Source organism: Marmota flaviventris, chromosome 8 (assembly GCF_047511675.1).
Source record: "Marmota flaviventris isolate mMarFla1 chromosome 8, mMarFla1.hap1, whole genome shotgun sequence".
Taxonomy (NCBI): Eukaryota; Metazoa; Chordata; class Mammalia; order Rodentia; family Sciuridae; genus Marmota; species Marmota flaviventris.
In genome coordinates, this window is record NC_092505.1 from 80,117,364 (window position 1) to 80,133,677 (window position 16,314).

The 16,314-nt window shown below is 35.7% G+C and overlaps 1 pseudogene; it reads right to left on the minus strand.

The window, feature by feature from the left end:
- Positions 1-11,608: 11,608 nt before the first annotated feature.
- Positions 11,609-12,744, minus strand: LOC114098991 (sarcolemmal membrane-associated protein pseudogene; annotated as a pseudogene).
- Between the last annotated feature and the right edge of the window lie 3,570 nt (positions 12,745-16,314).

A 16,314-nucleotide genomic window follows, 5' to 3' on the forward strand; every position in this document is an offset into this window, starting at 1 on the left:
GTGAGGGGGAAGGAAAAAAAGAGAGAAATGTGTCACATTAGATTGGGTAGAGAGAGGTGATGGGAGGGGAGGGTGGGGAAGGGGGGATAGGAAGGGCAGCAGAATAAAATAGATCCTAGTATTGCTGTATGTATATATGTGGTCATATAACCAATGGGATTCTGCAACCTGTACACTTGGAAAAATGAGAAATTATACCCCATTTGATTCAAATGTATGATATATCAAGATCATTGTACTGTCATGAGCAACTAATAAAAAAGAATTATATTCTATAAAAAATGAAATTATAATACAGGAGTGACCAAAAAAATAGGGATAGAAATTGCTCACACAGATTCATTTTGAAGGTTTAATATCCCAAACTGAGGAATATCATGTATATAAATTTGCCTTCAGATAGAATCAGCCAATTATAGGACTAGGTGCTTTTGCCAAAGGGAGGAGTGGTGAACTAAATCCCTCAAGCAAGTCAGTAGATTCCCATTAGGACAATGTGAGAATTTTCTAATGGGCATTTTCTATTTGGACACTACAGAGAAGTTTATTTTTCCCACTGGATGTTTCAAACTTTGGGACCATAAATATTAAGTTATATTGGCAGTTCTAATTTTAACAATGGGGATTATAATATATGCCACTTTTTTGTACCACAGGTGACAATTCTGACATGATTTAGCAGACATTCATTTATACAAAAAATGTATTCTTCTGAATGTTTGATTCATCTGATCTAAAAATTCTGTTGTCATTCTGATGGGTTTGTCCTTGTAAGTAACTTTGGGTTTCTTTCTTGCAGCATTTAGTATCCTTTCTGTGTTTTGAATGTTGACATTTTAACTATAGTATGTCACTTAGAGGTTCTTTTCTGCTCATGTCTATTTGTCGATTTGGGAAATTTTCTGATTTAATTTCAGTAAATAGATTTGTTTTATGACACTGGCCTATATCTATACTCCTTGTTCAAGACTTATGAGTCTTAAGTTTGGTCTTTTACTATTGTCCAAGAACTCTTGCATATTGTGTTATTAGTTGTTGTTGTTGTTTTTTCTTTATTTTGGTCTAAGTATTCTAGCACATCCACCTTGTCTCCAGACAAGAAATTCTGTCTTCTTTTGGATCCAGTCTCTTGCTTATGCTTTCCACTTAGGTTTTTATTTAACATTATGAGGTTTTTATTTCCCAGGCTTCCTTTTGGTTCTTTTTCAAAATCTCTCCATATTATACTTCTCATTCATACCTTGTATTGCCTTCCTTAATTTGTTCAGTAGTTTGTTTGTTTGTTTTTTTGATCTCTTGGAATTCATTAATATTTTTATAATTATTTTTTAAATGCCTTCTCCAGTATTTCATCCTATGCAACATATTTGGAACACATTGCTAACAAATTATAAAATTTAGGAGGTATCAGGTTACTTGGTTTGTCATATTAGTTGGCATTCTATGTTGAAATCTCTGCTTCTCCTTCACTTTTATTTAAGGGCCTATTTAGAACACACCCTGTGTTGATGATGTGTCCTGCTTTATTGGATTATTACAAAATGTTGACTATATTTCCAAGTGGGTTTCATGGTACAGTTTCCGTCTTACTTCTTGGGTGATGTTTAGTGTGTTTTGAGAGTGGATGCTATGTCAGAACCTGATTTTCCCATATTCTCTGTATGTTTTATAGACTTGGGGATCTCTTTTTTTTTTTGCTCCTCTTTTTAGTTATAGATGACTATTGAGTCTATTTTGACATATGTGTACAAACATGGATTATATCTTATTTCAATTAGGGCCCCTATCTTGTGGATGAACACAATGTTGAGATTCATTGTGGTTTATTCATATGTGTATATAGGAAATTTATGTCAGGTTTATTTCACTGTTTTTCCTATCCCCCATCACTTCCCTTTACCTATCGCCTATCAACTTCTGTTCTTCTCCTCCCCCTTTGTTGTGTGTTAGCATCCACATATCAAAGAGACCAATTGAACTTTGGTTTTTTGTATTGTTTTATTTCACTTAGCATGATAGTCTCCAGATCCTTCAATTTACCAGCAAATGTTATAAAGTCATTCTTCTTTATGGCTGAATAATATTCTGTTGTGTATATATAATTCTTTTTCTTTAACCTTTCATCTGTTGAAGAGTACCTAGGTTGGTTTCATAGGTTAGCTGTTATGAATTGAGCTGCTATAAACATTGATGTGGCTGGGTTACTGTAGTATGCTGATTTAACTCCTTTGGATATATACTGAGGAGTGGTATAACTGGGTCAAATGGTGGTTCTATTCCTAGTTTTTTGAGCAATCTCCATACTTCATTCCAGAGTGTTTGCACCAATTTGCAGTCACCATCAATGTATAATTATACCCTTTTCCCCACACCCTCATTAATATTTATTGTTACTTGTGTTCTTGATAATCGCCATTCTGTCTTGAGTGAGGCGGACATGGACTACCTCTAGTGGATAAGGCATATATGTTATATACAGTAGAGTATATTGGCCCAACCTGTGTCACTATTTTTCTATTATGAAAAGTGCACAGTTCAGAACACATATGAGAGCCATCTGTCCTGAAGCCACTCATAGATATGCTCTACATAGACTATGTTGTTTCTCTCTGAAGTGAAAATGGGTGAATATCCAGGAGTGTGTCTACAGATTCTCAACAGTCATATCTTTTTGTAAACTGGTAACCATCTGGGGCTTTTATATCCCCTCCTTTTTGTATTATAGTATTCATTGAAGTTTAATTGTGTTTGGGCTGGAACAATGTGTACTGTACATAATCTGGGCTACATGCATAGCTGAGTAAGATAACATTTACCACACAAACTCAAAATTCCCATGGTGAATACCCTTTACCTTTCAGAAAAGGGGAGATGAATAACAATAATAACTAATAGCAGTGAAACACACACACAGCATTAAAGTAAAATTCAAGTATCAATTTTGACATCCACAATATTGATACATCAAACACAGGAATGGTGAGGGCAGAAATTACATGAGATAAAAAAGATTTACTAAAAATATTATTACTAAGGGAAAATAAAATGGGAGGATGAAGGCAAAAGGAAACATTACAGTACATAAAAAAATTAAAGGGAACGAAGAAGAAAGAATGGTAAAATGAAAAACAAAAGAATAAAGAAAGAGAGGCTAAGAGTCAAAGAATATTTGCTTCTAATTTTAATGGTGTATCTGGTTCATTGCTATTTGTTATTATTACTGTTATTTATCTCCCCCTCTTTACAAGGTACTCGTTATTGAGCATTTATCAGAAAGAGGAAAAAAAGAGAAACAGAAAGTAAAAAACAAACAAAAAAACACAATAGATCAGAAAAAGTAATAATAAAAGAAAAAAGAACACACACATACACACACACACACACACACACCAATCTGTAAATACAATTAAGGTCTTAAAGAAAAATGAAAGAATTTGTTTCGGGTAAGGGAGTTAAAATTGTGAACAAGTGTGGACATTCACTACTTTCACCAATCATTTCTTCTTTTTATGTCTTTTTGGGCTATACATCCTTTACAGAGAGCAAGAGCTATGTTTATTTCCTCCTTCCTCCTTTGGGTTGTTTTGTAGGCACCACTGGACTAGTTTGGGACCAGAGCTGGTAGAAATGATTCTCAGCTTCCCTGCTTATAAGTATATGGTAGCACAGAATAGGAAATTCCATCACCTGGAGTTTACTCTGGCAGATGAGATCAACACATTCCCAAGTGGGTTTTAGTAATATCCCCAAAACACCCTTTCAGGGTGAAACAATCAATCACCATGAGTGGAGCTGCACAGGAGGTACCAGAGAGTCCATTGCCCACAAATAGGGCTAAGGGAGTCCCAGTCCCCTGATGCGTACACTTACTCCTCATATTTCCTGGCAGCCTTCATCGGATCTCCTGAGCCTCCAGAAACAGAGGAAGAGGAAGCTACAATCTTTTACATCTTTGATTAAAATTTTGCCACATGCATTCTTCTCTGTGCCTCCTTCATTGGCATTCTGCTAGCACTATGCTGAGCCACAAGGTAGATTCTGGCAAGGACAAGATAGTAGTAATGTTTGCTATGATCTCCAGGGAAGAAAAATACAGAGACTTATATTTCCAAAACAGCAATCACAGGTATGACCTCAACCACTGTACCCCATTTGTTAATTGAGAAATGTGGAACATTTCTTAAGTACCAGTCTGCTATACAGCTTTTCTGAAGTACCAGATTAGCTAAGTTCAGATTTCCTTTTTGTTCTGCAGCTGTTTCCACACCCAACTTATCTTCTATGTCTTCCTCTCTTTCCCTTCAAGTAACCCCTCTGCCATGCTGTGGCTCTACTGCTGTAGTCTTAGCACTTATGCACTTTCTCAATCTCCGTTGCAAAGACCAGAATCTCTGGAGCTCTATAAATATCTAACTGCCAATATTGAACTTCACATTATCCCTCATATACCCACTTTGCTGACTAGCTTTTCTTTCTGTTTTAATTCCAAATCACAAAGAAGCTAGAAAGTTCTTATAATTCACTCTACTATTTTTTCCCTTAACAAATGATTTTAATAAGACCAAATGTCTATATTTCCTTCAGAAATTAACCCCAAATAAAGTTGTGTACATGAGACTGTACCTAAATCTCCAGCCTTAAATATAGCTCTACCAGTTTTTGCAGAAATCTACAGAGAAATTGTAATAGGGTAGGTTAGAGTGAGGACCAAAGAAGAAGAAAGACAATGGGGCAGCACATAACTCTGCTTCAAAAACTTCAATACCTATAAATTTCCTGGAGATCTTGTTTAAATGCAGATTCTGTTTCAGTAGTTATGGGCTAGGGCTTAGGAGTCTTTATTTCTAACCTGGTGATGTCTGTGGATTCCTGAAACAGGCAAGTGATATTGTAATCTGGATTGTGGATAAATAAAAAGTTGTGTGATTTACCTGCAAAAAGTGAGGCAGGGAGGGGACACAATTGACCAGAAAGGCAAGTAAGATTACACAGGATTTTAAAAAGCTAGTTCGGGGACTTCATTTTTTATTATTAGAGGAAAATTGTGAGGAGTTTTTAACATGATATCCACATGCTCACTCAGATGTTCTATTTGAGTATGAGCAGTATAATATAATAAATAACCACTCAGGAAAGAAGAATTTTCTTATGGTGGCATTTAGATTGGATTTCTAAACAGTGATATATAAATACCTACACTGTAAAATTTATTGTTGTTATTATATTGATAACCTCTAGTCTCAATAATGCAGCTCATATTTTCTATTGGAATATTCAATAATCAATTATCTGATTAGAATTTTGCTAGTGGAAAAGAAACAAGTAGTGATCACTGGCATATAAAAGCAAAGATGAAATGAATACTTTGCACAAAGGAAGAGTTTACAATATGAAGCATAGAGGTAGTTAAATAAAATTTGACTGAAATTGACTGTCCCTTTAAAAAGCATGTAATAATTTTATTTATTTATTCATTTAGGATACGGGGAATTGAACTCAGGGGCCCTAGGGAGCCACATCCCCAGCCCTATTTTGTATTTATTTAGAGACAGGGTATCACTGAGTTGCTTTCTGCCTCACGTTTGCTGAGTATGGCTTTGAACTTATCATCCTCTTGTTTCAGCCTCTGGAGCTGCTGGGATTACAGGAATGCACCACAGTGCCCAGAATGTAACCATTTTTTTAAGTGCATAGGAAGCAAGTAGAACAACAGTGAAGAAAATGAATCACTCATTCTAAGTGATTAGAGAACAGTTGGCATTTTTATCTTCATGAGAATATATTTTCCTGTAGACCACTTCTATAAAAGTTTAAAAAAGAGAGAAGAGAGGAAAATCAAGTAGAATGGGAATTTCAGGTGGATGAAAAGAAAACAAGAAGAAGGAAGAAAAAAGGCAGAAAATAACTGAGATACATGTGCATAACTCTTAAATCCCAATATTATGTAAAATTATAATGCCTCAATTAAGATGAAAAAATTTTCAAACTATCTATTTTAAAAAGTCAGAGGGGAAAGAGGAAGTATCCAACAAAGGCTCAACATGAAATAAAGGGAAAGGCTCAGAGATTTTTATGAGGGTGATTGTCTTTTCTCTGAAATTAATTAAAAGTTGTCAATCAACTTTTTCTTCTATGCAAAATGCAGTTGTTTTTTCCTTCAAGGAATTTGAGTACAAAAGAGATATTTGATTTAAAATGTTGCTAGAAAATTGTTTTTCATAATTAAACTAGTATTACCAAATTTAAAAATTGCTTTATCTTTAATATGAGCACAACATGAAAATTATAATTTAGTGATTAAAAATATTTAATTAAATACTGGTATTATGCCCAGAGAGTAGGTTTTAAGTGTTCTCACCACCAACAGCTACAAAAAAATGTAACTCTATGAATATGATTGAGTGCTAATTTGTTTGACTTGATCAATCACTTCACTACATACATGTATATCAAAACATCATGTGGTAAAAATCAAATAAAAACAATAAAAATTTTCAAGTTTCTTAATCTTTATTGTTACAGTGACTGAAGTAAACTGTCTCTAGAAATCTTGCTTCTTTAAATTGATAGCATTTTGATCCCCCACAAGCATTTTTAGTATAATACATGGTAATCAACTACAGGATCCTAGAAAAGGCAATATAAATAAAAAGTACCAATAATTACAGTATGATGTGCTCTATTTGGAGCAAAATACTCTCCACACAATTCCTTTTCACTTGATAATTCAAAATGTTCAAATTCAGTTTTTATGTAGTTATTTCTTAAATCACACACACTGAAAAGAGCAATGAAAGAACATTTTCATCATATTTCCAGATAAATACATATAAAGTGCTCAACAAAATATTTTTACATTCTGGTGATAGCATAGAACTCATATTAAAGTGATACCTTGAACATTTTAATCAGCATGCATGATGAACTAAACCCTATGGATCATTTTACTAGAATTTTTCAAAATATTTCTTATATAAGAATTAGTATGAATTATAACTCTAAACCCACATGTAAATTATTTAAAGTTCAAGATCTTGAAATAAAATCATTATATTTAGATTAACTAGATAATAAACGTATCACTACAGAGAAGAAATCAGTCTTACAGCATTTTTGCTTCTCCAAAGGTCAGCATGAATTTAAATATAAAAGAGAGCACACTGTTTTCCAATTTTGACCCTGCTTTTTGTTATTTTTCAAACCCAATCTAAATTGTTACAAGTTACACAGTTTTTTTTTTACCTTTCCTACAAAGAATTTTAAAACTACAGAAAATATTTCTGTCTTACCAATAAATTGAAAGAATGCAAAGGTCCTTTAAAAGTATTAGGTTTTATAAAACAGAAAAAAAAGACAATAGCACAAAATAGAAAATAATGAGCATACAATTCTTTGCCTACTCATTTGTTTCAGAGGTTTAATTTCCCAGCCTCAATAAAATTCTATTTATGTGAGTTTTCTTGTACACAGAGCCAACCAGTTATATAACTCTGTCATTTTTATCCATAAGTGCAAGGAGTAAAGATTTTTACGTCCCCTAAAAAGTACCTGAGAGTTCCCTATAGGACCAGTGAAGTTGTTCTACTGAGCCTGTGGATTTGGATATGTATAAGAAGTTCAGTTTGTTCCACAAGCATGAGAATGATGTAATTATAAACATCAGTCATTGTAACAGTTCTAATTTTAATTTAAAAATTCCACTTTATTTCTTTATTTTATCTCACAAAGGATACTTAAAACATGTTTATGGAAACTACAGTTTATTTACCAAAAATACCATTCTGAGTGTTTTGATTAGTATGTTGCAATCTGAGCTCATCAGCACATCATTTTAACAAGAGCAAGAATTAGATTCCCTTCAGGAGCTAACCTCAAATAAAGGGGTCATCCTCATGCAAACTGCAACTTAAATTCCAGACACACTAGCTTCCCCACTTCAATCTGAAACTTATTCGGCAATTGTTAGAATGAGTAGCTAAAGAAAACAAAAGATCAGTACTTTAATTGGATTTGATCCATGTCTTGCTTCCTAAACAGCAATGACAATAAATTTCATATAAATATTTTTAAAATGTATATTTATTTCAGAAGTTCTGGTTTGGGGCCCTGGAGTTTTTATTTCTAAAAAGTAATGACAGTGGATGCTTGTTAACTATATGGCCTACATCACTTTAGGATATGATTATGAGAGGGACTTGATCATTAGACAAACCAAAAACTCTATATGGGCTGATCTGCAAAGGGAAAAGTCAGAAAGTGGAAGGTGGTGCCAGGGAAGTCAGCATCCATCAGATCTCCAAGGCCCTGGGAAGATAGATGAGAGACTTTGTTCTTTTTCCAATTTTAAAGGAAAGCAATTCATGGATTATGAGCATGGTATTCCCTAAATGTATTGCATTATAAAAATTTTGTTTCATCAATTATTTTATTTTATTATTTTTTTAAGTTTGTTTTACTTAGTTGCACATGACAGTACAGTGATCTTGACATATCATACATTTGAACCAGATGGGATATAATATCTCATTTTTCTGAGTATGCAGGTTGCAGAATCACATTGGTCATGCAGTCACATATATACACAATCTACTTAATCTAGAGTGATGCTATTCTTTTTTTTCTCACATCTTCATACATGTATTACAATTATTTTAAACAAAGTGATCTCAAACCAAGAAAATTGACATCATTACTTTGGATAATAGATGCAGTTGGTGGTTTATCTGGTTGCACAAGCTCCCCAGGTGATTCTAATACCCAATAATTTGTGCAAACCACACTTTTTAATAGGGAGAGTAAAGTTATTTTATTAAATCATGCACATCAAATGTGTTAGTGCAAATAGTTTAATCTGTACTCAGAAATTCTATTGCACTTTATATCTTTACAAAATAAATGTCAAACAATAATTTATTTTAAAAATTTAATTCTGAAGTGAAGGATTTCAGAACAATATTTGTAATAACCTATATACAAGAGGTACTGGGTACCACTGGCATATTAGCATTTTGTGGTGAAGTGGCTTCCTGCAACAACAACAAAAAAAATGATGAAATGAATTATATGACAGTATTTTCTACAAGTCACTTGTGACTAATTCTTCCATAAATCTAGTGATTTTCACAACAATCACAAATAAATTAAAATATAATCTTTAAGTATAAACAATAACTGTCAAACATCACAAGGCAAATTATATCCTAAACTCCTATTTCAATATTTGGCTAGACCTGTGTATTCCCACAGAACATTCAAGTCAATTCACTAACTTTCCCTCCCAGTCTTTACTGACTGAAAATTTTAACTATGTGATATTTTAGGTATCCTATGACCCAAATAAACTTTACTGAAATAACTATGCTGTTGCACAAAACCATAGCGAAACTTTGACTTCTGTGTTTTAAATATATAAAATCAAGCAGCATTTAGGTATATCACTGTACATGGACACTATTAATCTTGAGAATAACGTTTCTAATTAACAGAACGTTCCAATTAATAACAATGAAAAGAAAATAACCACTTGCATTCACAACCAGGAAAGCTGATGTTCAGTAACAGTTCACCTTGAACATGAATTAGCTCTGAAACATCATAACCAAATTAAGTCAATAAAAGCTTATCTAAAGAAATATAATTCTTTCTTCAATGAAACATGCTTGGAGGAACAAATGATAGAAAAAAATCATGCTCTCTAAATTGTTGTATATGAGAAATTACCTTGACTTGAAAAGAAAATATCTCTTTAAACACATGAGGTTCAATAAAATTACATTCCAATTGACATAACAGTGTGGTTGACTGCACTGAAATTGTGTAATTACTATGTTTCATTCTCAGATATACTTCAGGTTGCTCAAGAAAATACACATTGTCATAGAAAGCTTTGCAGAGTTGTTGTCCTCCACATCTTCAATTCACATTAAAGCTGAACAAGCGTGCACACGTTCCCAAAATTATCATTAAAATGGAATATTTTTCAAAAGTATTTTCCTTAAAATAAAACCCACAGAAAGTTGTCTCTATGTCTTGTTCCCAATAGCTCAGTGGTTTTATAACAATTAAAAATAGTGTAAATATGTTAAAAAATACACACACACACATATACACACACCTCAAACCTATAGGTACTGAGCACACAGGGCCTCTCTGCCTATGCATGTTTGGTTTGGGTAGTTATCAAATCATAAAAGTAAATTATCTGGCCATCAGAATTCAAAGTAAAATATACATAATTTTTTTTCCTTATTTCTAATTTTAATGCTTCTTTCGCTTTCATTTTCTTTTTTAATACATGACAGCAGTAATACTCATAAATTTAATGGTATAAATAATTCGATGTACCAGGAAGCCTACATTTGGTCACCATAATATTAGGAATCTCAACATACTCATTTAAAAATTACACAAAAAATTGCAAACAAATTATTGCTTATGGTAGAATAAAGTAACAATTTTATATTTTCTCTATAAACAGATATATTTTACATAATTTAAAGAAATGACCCTACATTGTATACTTGCACTTCTTCTGTTTTAGGAGGTAAAAGAGGATTCTTCTGTTTGTCTCCAGCATGAGTGTGATGGTTCTATTTGTCTCCAGCATGAGTGTGATGCCAGCTTCTAAACGGAGGATGGTGTATGGATTCAAGAAACGCTCTCCTGAAGCTCTGAACAGACCTGGCACTTACAGCACGATGGCTGTCACCACAAACAGGGCAGCCAACTTGGGCATCCTTTTGTGATGGGCAAAAGGTGCAACTTATGCAGTCCGGGGGAAAAATAAATAATGTCCATGTGCTTCTGCCCTTTTCCATGCTTTATTCACTCAAATCACTCAATACAATCTCACTCTATAGGTTCTTAATCAAGAAAATGACAATTCTTAATGCTAGGCACTGCAATAGACATAATCAATTCTAGATTAATTCTAAGAATTGCAAACACACCTAATCATGACAGGCTCATAACAGACATTCCCTCTGCATGCTAAGTTCAAGTGCCAGATCAAAAGTCTCAAGCCTTAGACTCTAGGTCCAGCAGATGCACAATCACTCAGACCCTGGTGATCAGATCAGGAACCAAGGCAGGCTTCTCCTGGGATGGAGCTGATGGACAACTGATAAGGTGGTCCTAGGGAGAAGTTACGCCTCTCACCAGGATCAATATGTGGCTGCAGAATTTGAGAGTGGTGAGAACAACGCAGAGGTTCAAAGCAGATGAGAAGAGTTGGAATGTCAATCCAGGTCCTCATCAGGCTCTCAACCTTGTGTGAATCAGTGTCAGCTGGTTGAATATATGTTCATTTGCTCTATTATTTATACTAAATTTGGGGGCTTTTGACTGCCCCCCTTTCAATCCTCATCAGCTACCACCAGATTTATCAGTGACATCATTTACCCTGGGGTGGTCCCCACCCTGATCTTTTCATCTTTTCCTCTTATCAGGTGAGGACAACCTGACAGAGGCTTCTCAGGGTGGGGGGAAGTGACTTATTTATGTCTGAGGGCCATACTGGAGGGCTCCATTAGGTGAGACTGGTGAGACTGCAGGTTTCAAACTAGAGTTTTTAAAATGGAGTTGCTTAGGCTCAGGCCTAAGGCCACCCTCACACATCCAGAGCCAGGGTTTCTTTCTCTACCACAATGGACCAAAACAGGAAAGCCAGGAATAGGCCAATGAATATGGCTGGGAGGGGTTGTAATATGGAAGAATTATTTCCTTTCTCTCAGAGCAGCTTCAGGTTGTCTTTACGTTGTTTGAGTTCGTGTGTGATTGGTTGCTTTTCCTGCTCCATCATTTCAAACTTTCACTTCAGTTCTGAGGGTGCAGTCTGTGTCTCTTCAGACTTTCTGTACATCCTTTGCTTGGTTTTCAGCCTTACTGAGAAGAGTTTTTAAATCAGCTGAATCCTGAAGATGCTGCTCTTTCAAGGACCCCACTTGAAGAACTTCTCCAGTTCTTTCTTAGTCACCTGAAGGATGCTGTGATCACTGGTAAACTCTAAACTCTGTTTCTCAGAATTGAGTATTTCTTTTTCTTGCCACTGCAGTTCTGATGATAGCAAAACATTTTTCTTTTATAGAGAAGGACACTCTGTTTCCAATACATTCCCTTCCTTTTTCAACTTCTCCAGTTCACCTTGCAACCTTGTTGCTTCTGCTCTCTGCTGGTCTTCATACTGTTGACACCAAAGCTGAAAACTGTTCTGCAGACTTGTGAGTTTCCTTCTCATACTCAGGTGCCACTGTCCACCACCACCACCACCTACTTAAACTCATCTTGTAAAGAAGTAATGTCAGTGTCCTGCTTAGAAGCAGCCTGTGCAGCTGCCTCACGAAGCAGCAAAATTTCATCTGGGGAGCTAAGCAATTCATCTCTAGTGCTTGTGATTTTACAGTCTTTCTCTTCCTGGAGATTCTCTATGCCAATGTGTAATTTCTGCAGATAGGCTTGAAGAACTTGTATATGTTTAGCAGATTCCTCAACTTGATTTTTATAGGCTTTTTTCTTCTACTTCTTCTTCCAAAAGAGATTTAAATCAAAGCATTTTTGTTTACTTGCTGTAGCTAGTGATACCGCTGGCTATTGGTGACGAGTTCTGCTCCCTCACATGTTGAAGTTTGAACATTAGGCTTAAAAGAAGCAATAATACCAGGAAGCAGCTGGGAGTGGAAGAAGACACATTACTTTAGACATCAGGAGTGTTAAGGTCTGTAAACAAGTCTGGATGGCGCCTGGCATTTTGCCAGAGGGAGTGGTTTGTGAAGTAACGCCAGCGAGCCATTAAGTGTGGAGATTTCTTATTGGTTGGCTGCTGTATCTAGTTTATGTTAATTAAGATAAGCTGTGTGGAATGTATAAATACCCCTCCTGTCCTACAATAAAGGGCTCCTACTCCTGCTGTATCAATCTACACAAGTTGTTCGTCACCCCCCGGTTATTTTGCTGCAGCCAGACTGCGGCAAGGAGAAAGTCCAATGTCATAGGCAGACAAGATAGTCCACAGATGAGGCAGAAGAGGCAGACTTATTGGAGTAGGAAAGTGTCTAGAGAACAGAATGGTCACAGGGACATACAACCTATGAGAAAAGTTCTCAGAGTCAGCCATGGAAGTGGGAAGAGTTTGGGGGATCAGCCATAGAGACCTAGTGAGCCAAGAGGTATTTAAGAAGACTAGGGTAGGAGTGGGGGATAGGAACAGGGTGAGGTAGGAGCAGGGATGGAATAACCTAGATCTAGGAAGATCACAGACATGGGGAACAGGGCACGGGTGTGGATCATCAGGACAGGATATTCATGAGATGGCTCATTCATTTTCAGCATGTTGGACAAGATCTGGTCAAGTTCCTTTTGCCCGGATCAGCATTGCTCCTACAGTAATACACAGCCTTCTGACGGGGGTCAGCTATAAGGAGAGGCATAAGGGAACAGGTAAGCCCTGATGCAATCCATCATCAAGTGTTACCATTACTTTTCTCAGCTTCTTGGTCGCAAACAACAGCCCTAACTAACCCTAACTTCCTCACAAATGTCCTGGGATAAAAACAGCAATATTGACTTACTCTGAATCCTTCAGAGCACAAAGCAAATGCTCCATTAAGAGGATGGAGGTCCTGAGTTGGTTTATTGGCTAAGACAAAACAATAATAAAAATAATGGTCAATATGTGCAAGGCACAGCTCTTGGGCTTTCAACATATTTAAGCCTTTAATCTAGGTAGAAACTCTATCTATAAAAAGCTACCTTTATTACCCCAATATTACAGATTAAACACTGAGCAGTGGAGGCTTACTAAGTGACTTATCTAAGCAAGCAGTAAAAGCTGGAATTCAAAGAATTGACTCCAGAGTGGATGATCTTAGAAAGCCACATTGGATGAATGTTTTATGTGAACTTTTACTCACTTGGTGGATAAAGATGCACCCTGAAACTATCTCCCAGATACCTGATCTAAACTTTTGTTCTCAGAAAGCTGCCCTATGCTTGCACAATGAAAATTAAGTCACTCACCTTCAAGAAAACATTGACAGTTCCCTGATGTGGCCATAACTCTCAAAGAATGTAAGCTATCTGCACTGAAAAGTTTTGAAGTAAAATATGTCCTAAAGGATGATTGCAGAAAGTCAGGGCTAGAAGGAGCCTGGCTAGAGGAACAGTGATAATAGGGCTGAACTTCATAGGATTTATTTTTTAATTTATTCTAATTAGTTATTTGTGACAGTAGGACACATTGTACACAAATGGAGCACAATTTCTCCTTTCTCTGCTTGAACATGGTGTAGAGTCACACCAGTAGTGTAATCATACATGTATATGGACATAATGTCCATCTAATTCCACTGTCCTTCCAATCCCCACAACTCCTCCTCTCCCCTCATTCCCCTCTGCACAATCCAAAGTTCCTTCATTCTTCTCTTCATTCTTCCCTTCAATCCAAAGTTCCCTCATTTTTCATTCTTCCCTCAGATTTCTCAGGAATCTCCATATCACTTTCCATAATGGTTGCACCATTTTGCATTCCCACCACCAATTTGCATTCCCACCAGCAAGATATGAGTGTACGTTTTTCACCCCCAAACACAATCTTCTAGGAGTCTAGTATTATGTGAAACTAATTAAGAATTATATAGTCATTTCATCATCCACACGTCCTTCCATTCATCCATTTATGTGTCTGGTATTTAATAATTTGCTAAAATATTCACTCATTCCAAAATATCTAGGGAGCCAAAACTTATGCTAAATCCTAGGTGTTTCTAACCCTTTTAATCCGTATTTTTTGTTATACCTGATTTTTAGATTTTGATAAGCCTAAGCATCTGATCCCAATATATGCTAATAAACTTTATCTTAAATATGTTTAAGGAATCATAGTTAGAACATTAATATTGCACGTTCCTGCCACTAATCCAAAGTAAAGAATTCACTCTTTTAAAAAAACTTTTATTTGTTCTAATTAGTTATACATGACATTAGAATACACTTATGCACTTTGATATATCATACATAAATGGAGTATAATTTCTCATTTTTCTGATTGTACATTTTGTAGAATCCCATTGGTTATACTGTCATATATATACATAAAGTAATATCCTTCCTACCCTCAGACCCCCTCCCCTCCCTTCACTCCCCTTTATCTAATCTAAAATAACTCTATTCTTTCCTAGTCCCACCCTTATTGTGAATTAGCATCTGCATATCAGAAAAAGAATTTTGGCCTTTGGTTTTGTGGGATTGTCTTATTGCAAGTAGCATGATATTCTCCAGCTACATCCATTTACCTGCAAATGCCATAATTTCATTCTTCTTTAAGGCTGAATAATACTCTCTCTCTCTTTCTCTCTCTCTCTCTCTCTCTCTCTCTCTCTCTCTCTCTCTCTCTCACACACACACACACACACACACACACACACACACATTACATTTTTTTATCCATTCATCTGTTGAAGGGCACCTAGGCTGGTTCCACAGCTATTGTGAGTTGAATCACTATGAACATTGATGTGGCTATATCACTGTAGTATGCTGATTTTTAAGTCCTTTGGGTATAAACCTAGGAGTGAGATAGCTGGGTCAGATGGTGGCTCCATTCCAAGTTTTCTGAGGAATCTCCATATCGCTTTCCATATGGAGATGGCTGCACCAATTTGCATTCCCACCAGCAATGTATGAGTGTACCTTTTCCCCCATATCCTCTCCAACATTTATTGTTGTTTGTATTCTTGATAATTGCCATTCTGACTAGGGTGAGATGAAATCTTAGAATATTTTTGATTTGCATTTCTCTAATTGCTAAAGATGTTGAACATTTTTTCATATATTTCTTGATCAATTATATTTCTTCTCATATATATCTTTTACATTTGCATCCCTTATATTTAAAAAAATGTGTTCGTATGACCAACATTAAACCATTCACCATTGCAAAAAATGTACATTTTTATATCGTTTTAGTCAGCTTTTATGCTTCTGTGACTAAAGGTCCCAACAAGCACTAATTGTAGAAGAGAAAAATTATTTGGAGGCTCACAGTTTTCAGAGGTCTTAGTCTATAGAAGGCCAGCTCCATTCCTCAGGGCTCTATGTGAAGCAGAAAAGCATGGTGAAAAAGTGTGGCAGAGGGAACCAGTCCACATGATGATCAGAGAAAGTGAGAGTCTCCACTCACCAGATTCAAAATATATAGCCCAAACCCACGCCCAAATTCCCACCTCCTCCAGCCAGGCCCTACCACTTCAGTTACCACTCAGTTAATCCCTACCAGGGAATTAATTCACGGATTGGGTTAAGACTCTTAAAACCTAATCA